The 14,520-nt window shown below is 48.6% G+C and overlaps 1 long non-coding RNA gene across 1 annotated transcript; it reads left to right on the top strand.

The window, feature by feature from the left end:
* Nucleotides 1-2,520: 2,520 nt before the first annotated feature.
* On the top strand, nucleotides 2,521-13,190 carry LOC142838737 (uncharacterized). Its single transcript, XR_012908625.1, has 3 exons — nucleotides 2,521-2,643; nucleotides 8,791-8,931; nucleotides 11,539-13,190. It is a non-coding gene; the product is annotated as an uncharacterized LOC142838737 (long non-coding RNA).
* The last annotated feature ends 1,330 nt before the right edge of the window (nucleotides 13,191-14,520 follow it).

Here is a 14,520-nt window from a genome sequence, read left to right as displayed (position 1 = left end):
TTGCTTCTTCCATGAACGGTGAGTTTTTAAGGGACTTAAAGATTAAAGTATTGCTTTTTTCCCCCTTGCTTCCTGTTTGACATCATAGAACACACAATGAAATGTTACATTTACGTGTAACACACATACAATATTGTAGTTTGGATGTTGTTCCTAGGGTGGCGCTACTGAGATACTGAGAGAGGGTGCAAAATACCTGCGTAGTAGCAGGTCTTCAGGTCACTGGGACCTTAGGGATGGACTTCGCCCCAGTCTTTCTCACCCTCTACTTCCTGGCTTGAGATGTGGCCACTTTCTCCTATGCATCTGCTACCATTACTGCTTGGCACCCTGCATCTGCTACCATGACCCTCCAAAGCCATGGGCTAAGCAAACAACTTCCCTTTGCTAAACTGGTGGCTGTAAGTATTTCATTTCGGTGACTCAAAATGAACGAATGCAAACAGATAGAAAATGCTTGCTCTCCGTAACCGCAAGGACCTTGCAAGAGGAGAGGGTTCTGCTGCAGTGAAAGGCCCTTTTGTCCAGCTGGGCACCTAGAAAGGTCCAAGGCTGTCTTCAGAGTGAGCTGAGGAACCGCAGAATCGAGAGAACACTGACTTAGGTATAGTGTGTGTGTGTGTGTGTGTGTGAGTGTGTGTGTGTGTGTGTGTGTGTGTAAGTCAATGGGAGGGAGAGCGAGGGTCCATTGACTTGGGCATGGGGTGTGTGTGTGTGTGTGTGTGTGTGTGTGTGTGTGTGTGTAGAAATCAATGTGAGGAAGGGAGAGAAAGGGTCCACTGACTTAGGCATGCTGTGTGTGTGTGTGATAGGCTCTGTATTGTCCACAATAGCTCTGAGGTATACCTGTGTGACTCTTGTGTGTGAGGAAGGGTCGTTAACAGGGAACAGTATAAAAGTACACCCTGTGTGAGGATGGGTCAGTGGGGGACAGTATAAAGTATACAAATGGAGCAGATACGGGCACAAGGATTCAGAAACAAGTGCGGAAGTTCTCAACAATGAGCTAAACCTTGAAGGGTAGGCCAGCTACTCAAATGCCTATTTTCTTTCAATATATACAATTTTATATAAATTACTTATCTAATTTTTTTTCTTATTGGGAAAGTTGCGATGGAAGGAGACTTTGGCTCTAAAATCATAGAGACAGGTTCCAATCTTGGCTCCCCTTCCTGTATCAGCCCTGTGACTTTGGGCAAGTTACTTAAGTTTTCTGAGCTTCCTTATCATCACGGTTAAATCAGAGATAACAGAAGAAACCATCTTAAAGGGCACAAGAGAAATGCTTAACAAATGCGACCCTTTTCTTTTTAAGTTTATTGACCACAACTTAGAAAATACCGAGAAAAAGCAGAAGTAAAACCCCAACAGCTTTACCACACAAACGAAACCGCAGTGGACTTTTGAAATTATCTTTCCAGTTTCCAGCCAAGGCTTGGTTCGCTTCCCTCTTTCTGTATTGTCTGGCATTCTGAATATAAAATTCAAGTCTAACATTTCATTGCATTTTATCTACTTACTTGTTTACTGTGTGTGTGTGGGGGGGGGGGGAGATTTGGGAACACACATGCCCGGGTGTGCATGTGGAGGTCGGAGGACAACTGTCAGAAGCTGTCACTTCTCTTTTCCCACCATGCCAGCCCTGGGGATGGAATGCAGATTGCCAGGGTAATGGTCTGTCCTGTCCCTTTAAGAGACAAGCCCGCCTCTTCCACCTCCTCCCCAACTCCTGTCCACTGAGCAAGCCTACTTCCTTCTGCTTGCAGCCCAAGTCTCTTCCTTTCCATCTCTTTCCCAAAGAGGTAGCTGCTGCTGCGGCCTCTCTCTCTCTCTCTCTCTCTCTCTCTCTCTCTCTCTCTCTCTCTCTCTCTGTTTCTTTCCTCATCTCCCTTTCCCCTCCCTCTCTCCTTCCCTTCTATAACACACTAAATAAATATTCAACCTCACTCTGCAATGGTGCCTATCCATCTCAGTCTCTCACCCACCATGTGGCCCTCCGCGGTTTTGAGACCGGCCGCCCACTGCCACCACTCTGGGACCTGCAGCGTTTTTACTTAAACCATAACACCCAGGCTTGGTGGCAAGCGCCATTATCTCCTGAGCCACCTCACAGGCCCTTGAGTTGAAGTTTTTGGTTGGGTAACATAGGCGGGTTTCTGTCTTATGGCCACTGCACAGTATATTAAATTGGGTTGCTGTGTTGAAGTCACTCAGACATTCCTGCCTGCTAGACATTTGTCTAGACTCTAGTTGTCTGTCCCTGTTCTGGACAGTTAAACAATTAGCAGGTCTATACACAATCCCTTTAGTATTTATTTTTCTTTAGAAACAGCTTCCAGAAATGAAACCATAGATGTGGTCCGTATGAAGAGTGCCAGTGGTCCCCGCCTGTCACCAAAAATAATTCAGAAGACAGCTGGAGAAGCCTCCATGCTCAGATTCCGCTCCTCCCTCTCCCGCCCCCCCCATTCTTGCTTCTTTTCCAAAAGGAGGGGTTAAGCCGAGGCCTGGGCATTCCTGGGTCCTCTCTGCCAGCAGGCAGAGTCAGAGGGCATGAAAAAACAGTCTTTCTTCCTTCCCAGCTCTCAAAGGCAGCCCGAAGGATGAGCTAGCTGGAAACACAGGCATCTGCAGGAAGCCTGGGTATTTCTTTTTCTCTCTCTTCTCCCATGTGGCAGGCAGGCGGGCGGGCGGGCGGGCAGGCTTCCTCTTGCCTATGCCTGAGCTCCAGGATGGAGTCCGAGGCAAGTGTGTATTCTGTGGAGCTAACAGGGCGCCAGACGGTGCTGAGCAGGGAAGGCTGCCCCCAGTGCCTAACTGCAAGCAGGCTGTATATTTTTGAGGCGGAATTTGGTTTTGAGGGTGAAGCTGGAAACCCTCTAACATCAAAGTTGCTTGCCCTGAGGAGGTTCTCATCATTTGTAATGTAACACAACATGAAAGTCTCAGGTGGGATGTGGGTGGGCTCAGCACGGATGGCTGTCTGATCCTCAATTCTCTGGATTGTTAAGGAACAAAAGTCCAGCCCAAGGTTTCTTCAGCAAAGTTGAGAGATGTTTAACAACTGGTTATCCAGAAAGGAAAGAAGGGAGGACAGAAGGATGGAAGGAAGAACAGGAGGAAGGAAAGAAGGAAAGAATGAAGGAACAAAAAAAAAGGAAAGAAAGGAGGGAAGGAAGGAAGATAGATTTACAGCATTTTCAGATTCCCATAGGCTACATACTTCACCAGGGCTTATTTCAAAGGCATTGGCCAGTTTACGCAATCCCTGACCAGAGGTTAGCCACAGGCTCTTGCAGAGAAGAGAAAACCCACTATAGCAGAGCAAGGGTGGCAAACCAAAGGCTGATTCCCTCACTTGGTCACGGTGTGGAAAGAAGAGGCCCTCTTCATTTGTTACGTGGTGCAGAAATGACCTCAGCGAGGGTGAGAACCCAGAGAAGCACAGCCCCGTAGGCTTCTCTCTGCAAACCAGGCCATTGTTGCCATGGAGTCATGCTCTGCACATCAATGCAAGATTGCAGCGCGGCTTTTGGGGTTTTGGAGTTTTCCTCCTCACTGAGTCACGGCAGAGATGAAGAAGCCATCATCCCTGACTGGAAAAATCCTAGGGAAGGTTGACTAGTCTTCCTTTGCCGTGGGCTGAGATGGAAAGCTTGGTGGTGGTGAGGAAGTTGTATTGGCCTGGCAAAGCCAGCACTTCTGTGTCAGCCTTTGGACACTGTGACACAGCACCCGAGGACTAACTTGGAGAAGGGAAGATGCATTTGGCTTAGTTCAAAGCCAGTTAGTTCCATCACTTTTAGGTCTGAGTTGATGCAGAACATACTGACAATTAGAACATGTGGAAAAAGAAGATGCTGTCTTCATGGGAGCGAGGAAGCAATAAGAGAAGGAGGACAAGGACCAGAACAAGATATATTCAAGGGCACGCTCTCAGTGACCTCATTCCTCCAGCGAGACCATACCTACGAGTTTGTAACACCTCCTAATAATGTTGCTGAAAGATGGTTCTATCCATGCAACCCTCTGTTGCAATTCCTCTGAGTTCTGCGTCCAGAATGGCCTCAAGACTGCTGGCTGAGACAATCCAGCCTCACAGAATACTCCAGACAGGATTTGACCATAATCCTCAACTTTCTTTGGGTCCCCATAAGATTATCAGCACCTCCCCCACCCCAGTCAGGTAGTGGTGGCACATGCCTTTAATCCCAGCATTTAGGAGGTAGAGGCAGATGGATCTCTGTGAGTTCAAGGCCAGCCTGGTCTGGAAGAGCTAGTTCCAGGACAGACTCCAAAACCAGAGAAATCCTGTTTCAAAGGAAAAAAAAATTATTAGCACCCTCGATCAGCAGGAAGTAGCCTAGAAAATTACATCCACATTCCCAAATATGGATTATGGATGTTTGTCTTTGTTTGGAGTTTTGGTTACAAGTTGTTAGAATAATGGTCAAGAAAAAAGCTAAGCAAAGAACATTAGATACAGAGTTCTTGTTTCAAATGAAAAAAAGGGAATCTCTGGGTGGGTATGTGCACGGGTGTGAATCTCTGAGCGGGTATGTGCATGGGTGTGAATCTCTGGGCGGGTATGTACACAGGTGTGAATCTCTGGGCGGGTATGTGCACAGGTGAGCATCTCTGGGTGGGTATGTGCACAGGTGTGAATCTCTGGGCGGGTATGTGCACGGGTGTGAATCTCTGGGCGGGTATGTGCACGGGTGTGAATCTCTGGGCGGGTATGTGCACAGGTGTGAATCTCTAAGTGGGTATGTGCACGGGTGTGAATCTCTGGGCGGGTATGTGCACAGGTGTGCATCTCTGGGCGGGTATGTGCACAGGTGTGCATCTCTGGGCGGGTATGTGCACAGGTGTGAATCTCTGGGTGGGTATGTGCACGGGTGTGCATCTCTGGGCGGGTATGTGCACGGGTGTGAATCTCTGGGCGGGTATGTGCACGGGTGTGAATCTCTGGGCGGGTATGTGCACGGGTGTGAATCTCTGGGCGGGTATGTGCACGGGTGTGAATCTCTGGGCGGGTATGTGCACAGGTGTGAATCTCTAAGTGGGTATGTGCACAGGTGTGAATCTCTAAGTGGGTATGTGCACGGGTGTGAATCTCTGGGCGGGTATGTGCACGGGTGTGAATCTCTGGGCGGGTATGTGCACGGGTGTGAATCTCTGGGCGGGTATGTACACGGGTGTGAATCTCTAAGTGGGTATGTGCACAGGTGTGAATCTCTAAGTGGGTATGTGCACAGGTGTGAATCTCTAAGTGGGTATGTGCACAGGTGTGAATCTCTGGGCGGGTATGTGCACAGGTGTGCATCTCTAAGTGGGTATGTGCACGGGTGTGAATCTCTGGGCGGGTATGTGCACGGGTGTGAATCTCTGGGCGGGTATGTGCACAGGTGTGAATCTCTGGGCGGGTATGTGCACAGGTGTGAATCTCTAAGTGGGTATGTGCACAGGTGTGAATCTCTAAGTGGGTATGTGCACGGGTGTGAATCTCTGGGCGGGTATGTGCACGGGTGTGAATCTCTGGGCGGGTATGTGCACGGGTGTGAATCTCTGGGCGGGTATGTACACGGGTGTGAATCTCTAAGTGGGTATGTGCACAGGTGTGAATATCTAAGTGGGTATGTGCACGGGTGTGAATCTCTGGGCGGGTATGTGCACGGGTGTGAATCTCTGGGCGGGTATGTGCACGGGTGTGAATCTCTGGGCGGGTATGTGCACAGGTGTGAATCTCTAAGTGGGTATGTGCACGGGTGTGAATCTCTGGGCGGGTATGTGCACAGGTGGGTATCTCTGGGTGGGTATGTGCACGGGTGTGAATCTCTAAGTGGGTATGTGCACGGGTGTGAATCTCTAAGTGGGTATGTGCACGGGTGTGAATCTCTGGGCGGGTATGTGCACGGGTGTGAATCTCTTTGCGGGTATGTGCACGGGTGTGAATCTCTGGGCGGGTATGTGCACAGGTGTGAATCTCTGGGCGGGTATGTGCACAGGTGTGAATCTCTGGGCGGGTATGTGCACGGGTGTGAATCTCTGGGCGGGTATGTGCACGGGTGTGCATCTCTAAGTGGGTATGTGCACGGGTGTGAATCTCTGGGCGGGTATGTGCACGGGTGTGCATCTCTAAGTGGGTATGTGCACAGGTGTGCATCTCTGGGCGGGTATGTGCACAGGTGTGAATCTCTAAGTGGGTATGTGCACGGGTGTGAATCTCTGGGCGGGTATGTGCACGGGTATGCATCTCTAAGTGGGTATGTGCACAGGTGTGCATCTCTGGGCGGGTATGTGCACGGGTGTGAATCTCTAAGTGGGTATGTGCACGGGTGTGAATCTCTGGGCGGGTATGTACACGGGTGTGAATCTCTGGGCGGGTATGTACACGGGTGTGAATCTCTGGGCGGGTATGTGCATGGGTGTGAATCTCTGGGTGGGTATGTGCACGGGTGTGCATCTCTAAGTGGGTATGTGCACGGGTGTGAATCTCTGGGCGGGTATGTACACGGGTGTGAATCTCTGGGCGGGTATGTGCACGGGTGTGAATCTCTGGGCGGGTATGTGCACAGGTGTGAATCTCTGGGCGGGTATGTGCACAGGTGTGCATCTCTGGGCGGGTATGTGCACAGGTGTGAATCTCTGGGCGGGTATGTGCACAGGTGTGCATCTCTGGGCGGGTATGTGCACAGGTGTGAATCTCTGGGCGGGTATGTGCACGGGTGTGAATCTCTGGGCGGGTATATGCACATAGTGCAGGCACCCAGGGAAGCCACAAGAGGATGTCAGATCCCCTGGAGCTAGAGTTACAGGGTTTTGTGAGCTACCCAGTGTGGGTGCTGGGAACCAAACTCCATTCCCTGCTAGAACAGGAAGTACTTTTAACCACTGGAGCCATCTCCTTAACTGCCAGAAATAACCCATTAATGGCATGTCATGTTAACAAATACGTTTCCTCTGTGCTGTCATATTTAGAGCATAAATTTCCAAGATGATTTCTCCCCTTATTCAAAAGTCTAATTTTATATTTTATGTAGTTGAATATGCTCTACTTTGCCCTTTTAACCGAATCATTTTCATCTATGCTTAGATATCCCAGCTTCTCATGAAATTTTAAGAAATGACTCATTTTATTTATTTCTCATTTTCCTAGGTGTAAAACTTGTATATGTTTCATTATCCAATTCATTTTTATTTAGTGTGTTTGGGGTGAGCCAAACATCGAAGCTGGCAGCTTTACCAAGCATTCAACAAAGTCTTCCCTTCCCCACCTCTCCATATAGATGCCAATAGGTAGAATTCTAGTCAACGGCCAGTGAGGTGCTGGGGGAGAGCTGTGGGCCTTAGGAAATGCAGTGTAGGAGATGGTGGGGAATGGTTTTATCTGGGACAAAGGGTAGCTGGGGGCCTTAGGAAATGCAGTGTAGGGGATGGTGAGGAATGGTTTTATCTGGAACAAAGGGTAGCTGGGGGCCTTAGGAAATGCAGTGTAGGGGATGGTGAGGAATGGTTTTATCTGGGACAAAGGGTAGCTGTGGGCCTTAGGAAATGCAGTGTAGGGGATGGTGAGGAATGGTTTTATCTGGGACAAAGGGTAGCTGGGGGCCTTAGGAAATGCAGTGTAGGAGATGGTGAGGAATGGTTTTATCTGGGACAAAGGGTAGCTTAAAAATATTTTGTCATTTTAGTTTATGTGCACCAGGCGTTCTGATTGCACATATGTCTGCACACCACGTGCGTGTATGATACCTTCAGAGGCCAGAAAAGGCCATCATATCCCTGAAATTGGAGTTATAGATGGTTCTGAGCTGCCATGTCGGTGCTGAAAATCCAACCAGGTTCCCTGGAAAAGCAGCCAGTGCTTTTAACAACAGAACCTCGCCTCTACTTCCAAGGGTAGATATTTATGATTTTTTTTATAGTACTAAGATTGAAGTTAGGGCCTCATGTTTGCTAGGCAAATACTCTACCATTGTGCCATATCCCTAACCCTTTTTAAATTTTGGAACAGGAACTTCCTGTTGGCTAGGCTGACTTTGGATTGGCTCTGTTCCCCCATGTAAACTTTGCATTTGTCTTTCTCCTGCTTAAGCCTCCTGGGAGCTGGTGTTTTGGTAATTCTTAACCAAGAATTGACATCTTTGTCACCTAAGGAGCTTTTAAGAAACACTTATAGGGCTGGAGAGATAGCTCAGTGGTTAAGAGCTCTGACTGCTCTCCCAGAGGTCCTGAGTTCAATTCCCAGCAACCACATGGTGGCTCACAACCACCTGTAATGAGATCTGGCACCCTCTTATGGCATGCAGGCATACATGGAGGCAGAATGTTGTATACATAATAAATAAATAAAATCTTTAAAAAAAAAAGAAACACTTATACCTGGGGTCTTACCATGAATGGGTCTGGCATTGTGGTCTGACATAGTGCTTGCTAATTTGTTTATCAAAAGTCCCCCAGACATTGCCAGTGCAGAGAATCACAGGAGACAAAGAGGGACAAACGTGTAGGCTGCGGGTTACAAGCGGTGTTGAGGCCACGCTGAACCTACTGACAGATTTAGGAGGCCAACAGCCTACCTTACACGGGAAGGGAGCCTTAAGGACCGTGAGATAGGACACGGAGCCCTTGCCGCTCGGAACAATGATCACACCTCCAAGCCCAGGTGTGAACTTGGGTAAGGGTGGGTTTCAATCCCGTTTGTCCCATATGCAGGATATTAGCTGGGTGGGTTGCTGGTCCTTTCTGAGTCTCTCTGTAACCACAACAATTGTGTTTACCTTCCAGGCCTGTGGTGAGTCAAAGGGAACTCGGAGATGAAACACCTGGCTCAGCTCCTGACAGCTGTGTGCATACTTTCCCCTCCGCGGAACCTTTGGTCCTTGCTGGACTGGCCTGGTAACTAACTTCAGGATGAAGAGAGACGAGGTATTTGCAGGGAAGACACGCTAACACCCATTCGTTAGTGAGAGAAAGAGGTCTATGGAGCCCTGTAGTCCTAGAGGCTTTGATAGCCTCGTAGAGGCACTCCGGCCTCAGAGTACCAAAGAGAAACCAGAACTCCGCGCAAGCCTCAGCCTCACAGCTTACAGCACCATAATTCTTCGATTTCATAGCTCCATGGCTTGGCTGAGGTGGAACCTGGCTCCGTGACAGGGCACCTCAGTTTAGTCTGTAATCTCAGCCATGGCCAGCTGTTAGGAAGGCAACACAGACCAAGTCATTCTTATTCAGTGAGACTTCTCACTGAAGTCTGTTTGCAGAGTCGAGGCTCATCTCTGGAGGACGACAATACCTTTTTCCCGCTCCCAGGATCCACCAGCCTCCACTTTAGGGCACTGATATCCATTCTGCAATTTGACAGATACTTATCGACAGCTCTTCTGTTTGGGGTACTTGAGAACACAGTAATCATTTAAAAATGACTTTTCATGCTGCCTAGTCTTCTAAATCAACACCAAATATTGATGTTGAGATTATCAGCGGATCCAGATTCCTTGGAGGTCAACTCATCCAAAAGGCGGTGTGGCTGACAGAAAGGAGTAGGGACCCAGAAAGTAGACACGTGTGGTCCTTGACTCATGATTGGAACCAGCTTGCTTGTCCTCTACATGAGAGTCTTTCTTACTCTGAGCCTAGTGTTTTCTTCCTCAGAGAGCAGATTTTTGGCTGGGTAGAGATAGATGCCGAGGAGATGCCAGGAGGAAGGGGGCGGGGAGACCTCCTGCTGCAGGGAGGTCCCTTAGGAAACCAGGCAGATAATTTTGGGACAGTAGGGAGAAGAGCCCTCCTCCTGCCTGGCACACTGATCACACCGGAAAACAGGCTTTGGATGGGGACTTAGAAATCTCTGGGTGCTGGTGGACGGGCTTGAGCTGCAGGGGATGAATGGGAGCCCCCATCAGTGAACCTCTTGTCTGATTTTCCTTCCCTGCACACTGGAGAAATAGGTCAAGAGATGAATGGCATTTTATGCTCTTGAAGCAAGCATAAGGGGATTTAGCTGGGCTTGTTGAAACAAGAGAGGCTTAAGTTAAACAGTAACATGGGCTCTTCACTGTGAGGAAAGAGCAAGTCCTCTAAGAGACTGGAAGATGCTTTAAGTGGCTCTCGATCTCTTCTATGAACTGGACAGCTCCCCAAGTTACTACAAAGCTCATTAGAGCTGGAAGTGTGCGGTGAGTCCATTCCCTTGCTCTGTCAATCTGCCTGCAAGGCGGAAACCTGGAAGGTACATCCGAGTTTCAAACAACAGACTCCTACTCCTGGTTGCCACCCCATCAGAGCTGGTATGGAAGCCAAGTCCAAGGTTCAGGCACCAGCTAGCCAAAGCGCGCTAAAGTGATTAGAAGTCTCCATCCAAACTGCTACACTCCCTCTGTCTCTTTGAAAGAGTAGGCACACAGCCAAGGGGATCTCCCGCCGCCTTTGCACACAGTTATGGGAGTATGATCCGAGGACACGAGAAGACTCCAAGGCAGCTGAACTTCAAGGCGGCTGGTATGGATGGTTAGGGATGATGGCCTCAGACGGTGAGATTTGGTTCCCCAGGTTTCTGAGCTCTTATTGGGTACCGAGGATTGCTGTGGGTGCTGGGCTGTGTTGCCGGGAGAGATATGGTGGCAGTAATTCATAAAGACAGCATTAGCAACATGTGCTAAGAGCTGTGTGCCCAGGCTTCATTCCCTTTTGCTTGCTAAACAGTAAATATTTATGGAACCGATTGCTCACACAAACTGGCTAGACTGGTCTCTTTTCGGTTTCCTGGCTGCGCCACACACTAGATGCATTTGCTCTTATCTACCCAGAAGTTCCCCTCCCCGCAGGTTATTTTTTGGGGGGGCAGGGGCTGGACCTCACGCTTCTTGGGTTTTTTAATCAGAGGTCCCTTTCTCATTGTTGTCTCTTTGATCACATAATCTAATGTCATGACTCCCTTTCCCTCGGTACCCTCTCTTCACCATGCTTACTCCTGTTAGCAGGCAGTGCTGTCCAGGACACCTTCCTTACTTGCCTGATCTCCGTGGCTAGCCTGGGAACCCCAGGACAGGGACATTCCTGTAATCCCCTCACCTGGGTCAGGTACTCAGCTTTGTTCTGGCAGCACAGGAATTGAATAGAAGAAAGGCTTCCTCAGTACGTCCAGTAAGTACCCAGTGATAAGCAGTGAGATAGCTCAGCAAACAATGTGCGCAGGAGGGCCTTGCTGGAGGAGAGATAAGATAATAGGCCAGCTACACCGCAGCAGACATTCTCCTGAAACAAAACACACTGGATGCTTCACAGATACTTCCCTACGACCTCCCTGGTACCCCAGGCCTTAGGGACTATGAATTCCAGCATAGAGAGGCTCTATTGACTTTAAAAAGAAATAGCTGAAACTACCCAGGTAGTTTCTGAGTAAGGGAGGCCTGGACTTAATCAGTTGGCACACCTCAATGAAATATTTATATATAACACACACATATGTATATTGCATATACATATATATGTAAACCTTACAATGGGCTTTCTAATATTTACTGCTTTTCACAGGTCCTGTGAGGCAGCTTTACAGATGATGAAAACTGCAACTCCAGAACCACATGCCCCGTGTCTTCCAGACAGCATCAGACAAACCCAGCCATGCTTACCACTTCTGCTCAGACCCACGAGGTGGAGGAGCTGGCCCGGGGGAAGAGGAGGGCTTTCTGGGACCAAGTTTTCCCGGAGAAGGAGGCAGTAGGATTTCCAGGTGGGAGGTCTTGGAAGAATGGCCTGAACAAAGAACCTGGGACGACTGTGGAGGAAGGGGTCCCACACCCTGGCCCCTGCTCCCGCCCCACTGTTGTGGTTTGAGTCTAATAAGTAGATGTGGGAGACACTTGAGCAAGGCAGGGCAGGGTAAAAACCCTGTGTAGGAAGTAGGAATTTTAGAGTTACTCCTCTGTCTTAATTTCTTAGGAATCTATCATGTCTGCTTATGCCTTCTGTTCAGTTTTTGTTAAATTAACAATCCATATTTATAATGTATTGTCTGAACCTCGTAAAAATCATTGCATTTACATATGATGTGTACTCCCACTAAACTTGCAAAGTTTTATCCCCGATATTCCCTTCATTTAAGGGTGAATACTTGATAGTGGAGGATGTTGAAAACCAGGTAGGCATTCTAGGTCATGTACTGACCAATTCATCCATCCAGCCAGCCAGCCAGCCAGCCAGCCAGCCAGCCAGCCATCAGTTGTGAGCTGAGCTGTCTTTATACACTTATGTGTTGAAACCCTCTAGTACCTTATATAATGTAACTGCATTGGAGACCGTCTTTAAAGGGCTGTTTAAGTTAAAATGGGGTTGTTAGAGTGAGTCCTGATTTAACCTGACTGGTGACCTTACCAAAAGCGGGCAGAGACAAATGTGCACAAAGCAAGATCTGAAAGAGGACACAGCAACAATATAACCATCTCCCAGCCAAGAAGAGAGGCCTCAGAAGAAACCAGATCTTCTGACATCTTCAGCTTTCATTTTTTATCTCCACATCATTCAAGCCAGTCTGTGGTGTATGGTTTAGAGAAGCTTGGACAAATATATATGACATTGATCCACCCACTGATCCATCCACCCGCCTATCCACCCACCTATCCATTAATCCACCCATCTACCCATTCATCTACATATCCGTCAGTCTGTCTATCCATCCATCCGTCCATCCATCCATCCATGAATGCATGCATGCATGCATGCATCCATCCATCCATCCACATATCCATCTATCTACCCACTCACCTCCCCCATCCCCCCCCACATACATACATTGTTGAGTGTCCCTTATTATTCAGGTAAGCTGTTATTCTGGATAGTTTTGTGTCAACTTGTCACAAGCTAAAATCATCTGAGAGGACAGGATCATTAAGAAATGCCTCCGTAAGACTCAGCTGTAGGCAAACCTGTCATTGTCTCAGTCACTGATCGGGGAGGACCCAGCCTAGTGTGGGTGGTACCATCTCTGGGCTTGTGGTTCTGGGTTCTATAAGAAAGCAGGCTGAACAGGCAATGTGAAGCAGGACAGTAGATAACACCCCTCTATGTCCTCTGCATCAGCTCCTGTCTCTAGATTCCTGCCCTTTTTGAGTTCCTGTCCTGACTTTCTTGGTGATGAACAGCAATATGGAAATGTAAGCCAAATAAACCCTTTCGTCTGCAACTTGCTTTTTGGTCACGGTGTTTCCTTGCAGCAATAGATCCTACCTAAGACAGCCGTCTCGCTCTGGAGATAAAAGAACAAAGAGGCCGCAGTCTACCCTGTTCCGGAGCAGCTAGCATTGAGTAAACAGGAGTTATGTCAGACTGGGATGCGTGCCAGGACTGACTTGGGAGCTGGAGGTGTGGTTGGAGGGACACTGGATCCAGCTTGGGAGTAGAGACACGAAACACAACAAGCTGGACTCCAGAGAGAATGGCAAATCAGGGCAACTTCGGGGAAACGCAAAGGCAGAAATATGCCAAAGGAGAAGAGCGGGAACTAGATGTGAGGATGGGAAGGGCCATGCTCAGCCCATGATTCTCAGAGCTTCCTTCCCCGCCTTCGGCTCACCGGCTCCTGTGTGTCAAGAAGGGGTAGCGTGGAAGTGGATTTCCACTGGCAGGCTGAGGTGAGGTCTTTCTCTCATTCCTGTGAGATTCCTGATGAGCATGAAGAATCTGGCTCTTGTCCAAAGGTCAGAAGGCCTTGGATCAGCTATGTACACGCTACGCCTTCTTCAACATGTCTTTACATGTCTCTACATGTGTGTGCTATTGTAACTGTAGGCTCAGTTGCTGGGATTCTAGCTGTCCACCACAGTTCTCTAACAATGCCACCTTGCTCGCTGTCATCAGAAAGCTGTAGAGCCGGTTGTGGTGGCGCACGCCGGTAGGATTTGCTGAAGGAGGCAGAGGCAGGAGGATCACGAGTTCGAGGCCAGCCTGGGCTACACATTTGGGCTGGAGAGATGGCTCAGTGGTTAAGAGCATCTCCTGCTCTTCCAAAGGTCCTGAGTTCAATTCCCAGCAACCACATGGTGGCTCACAACCATCAGGTCTGGTGCCCTCTTTTGGCCTGTAGACATACACACAGACAGAATATTGTATACATAATAAATAAATAAATATTTAAAAAAAAGAAAGCTGTAGAGTACTACAGTACCCACCTTAGAGATTTTCTGAGTCTGGGAGGAGATGTAGGCGCAGATTATGCCATGGAGAAGACTCCCTGGATGCAGTAGGCAACCAGGAAGTGTGAAAGGTTGCAAAGACATGTATTAGTTAGTACAGCTTCTGGCAGCCCTACTGTGTCAGCCGTGGTCATGGTCATGGTGCCTCAGCAGCATCACCACATCCCAAACCATAACCACCGTCATCACCCATACTACTCCCATCAGCACCATTGCTAGCTTCCCCATCACCATAGGAGGCTCTGGGAGGTTGTCCTTGCTGGCTTCCTTCCCTCCGTTGTTCTTCCTTGTGGTTGTCTTAGACCCTAGACAGGTGGATTTTTAA

The sequence above is a fragment of the Microtus pennsylvanicus genome, chromosome 20 (genome assembly GCF_037038515.1).
Source record: "Microtus pennsylvanicus isolate mMicPen1 chromosome 20, mMicPen1.hap1, whole genome shotgun sequence".
Classification (NCBI taxonomy): domain Eukaryota; kingdom Metazoa; phylum Chordata; class Mammalia; order Rodentia; family Cricetidae; genus Microtus; species Microtus pennsylvanicus.
The sequence above is the reverse complement of the archived record's forward strand: the minus strand, read 5'-3'. Positions and strand labels throughout refer to the sequence as shown.